This window comes from Zingiber officinale, chromosome 2A (genome assembly GCF_018446385.1).
Source record: "Zingiber officinale cultivar Zhangliang chromosome 2A, Zo_v1.1, whole genome shotgun sequence".
Lineage (NCBI taxonomy): Eukaryota > Viridiplantae > Streptophyta > Magnoliopsida > Zingiberales > Zingiberaceae > Zingiber > Zingiber officinale.
In genome coordinates this window covers 78,933,939-78,935,698 of record NC_055988.1, presented here as the reverse complement: position 1 = coordinate 78,935,698, position 1,760 = coordinate 78,933,939, and positions in this window count along the sequence as shown.

The window sequence follows — 1,760 nt, the reverse complement described above, 5'->3', positions numbered from 1 at the left end:
AGAGACATTTCTTTAGATAAAGTTACTCCATGCTAAAAAGGTAAGAAACCTTTCTTGGAGTTTTGTATGCTTAAAACAAGCAAGGATTTTTTCGATATATGAAGCTTGTGATAAGTAAAATATTCTTTTCTTGCGATCCCTTATTACTTTGATCCCAAGAATATATACATTCTCCCAAGTCCTTCATATCGAATTATTTGGACAACCATACCCTTACTTCTGATAACACTTTGATATTATTTCCAACTACCAAAAATGTTATCTACGTATAGTACAAGAAGTACCACCACGTTTCCATCACACTTTTTGTATACACAAGACTTATCTGGTTACTAAATAAATCTATAGGTCTGGATTACTTTGATGAACCGGATGTTCCAAGACCTTGAAGCTTTGCCTCAGTCCATAGACTGATTGAGCTTGCACACAAGATGCTCTTTGCCCTTTGTAATGAACCCTTCTGGTTGCTTATATGGATGCTTTCTTCAAGACTTCCATTAAGGAATGCTGTCTTGACATCCACTTGCCAAATAGATAAAAGAATCCGGATAGACTTAAGCATGACTACCGGTGAAAATGTTTCGTTTTTCAACAAGCCTTGCTTTGAAAATTTCTATCTTCCTATCTATCCCTCTTTTCCTATTATAGACCTTTTTACACCCAATGACTTTTACACCATCTGGTGGTTCTATAAGCTTCCAGATTTTATTAGAATACATATATTCTAATTCTGTTATTCATTACTCTTTGCCAAGATGCTGCATCTTTATCTTGGAGTGCTTCATCATATGTCCGGGATCAGGCTCATGTTTATTTGGGATCAAGTCCAAAAGACTCTCCCAAAACATGAATCTTGTAGGTTGTTTGACAACCCTCCCACTACGATTAGACACTGTTTATAATTGTGTATTAATTGTGATACGTGTTGCAGTTTCTTGTGATATTTCATCTTGTATAGGTGGTACTAGATTAGACGTGTTCTTTATTAAGAACAAATTTACTTATGGGCTTGTGGTTCATTATATAGTCCTCTAAAAATCAGTCATTGATGCTAACAATGACCTTCTGATTTTTAAGACTGTAAACCTACTTTCCTTTCTCTAGGATAACCCACAAACAAGTGAATTCCTATCCAACTTATCATTGTCTCTCTTCAGCATATGTGCTGGACTACCCGAATCCGAATATGCTTCAAAATAGGCTTACGCCTATTCAGCAATTCTATATGAGTAGAGAGTTCTGACTTTGGAAGGTACTATGTTCACTTCCATTTTCAGAGTATATCCTTAAATGAATTTGGTAATTTTCTGAATAACTCATCTAATTATTTCCATAAGAGTCCTATACCTTCTTTCCACTACACCATTCTGTTGGGGTGTACCAGGTGCAGTTAGTTGGGATTGAATCCCTACTTTTGAAAAGTGACTCCTAAATTGTCCCAAGAGGTACTTGCCACTACAATCTTACCATAGTGACTTGATACTTTTACTTTAACGTTTCTGCGCATCAGCCTTGTACTCTTTGAACTAATCAAAATACTTAGTCTTGCGGCACATCAAGTAAATGTATTTGTATCTTGAATAGTTGTCTATAAAATAGACGAAATATTCAATACTACCTCTTGTCTGGATAGTCATAGGATCACACAAATCAGAATGAACCAATTCCAACATATCTTTGGCTCCATACCCCTTAGACTTAAAAGCTTCTTGGTTATTTTTCCTTCCAAGTAAGACTCGCAGGTTGGAAAGATTTCCACT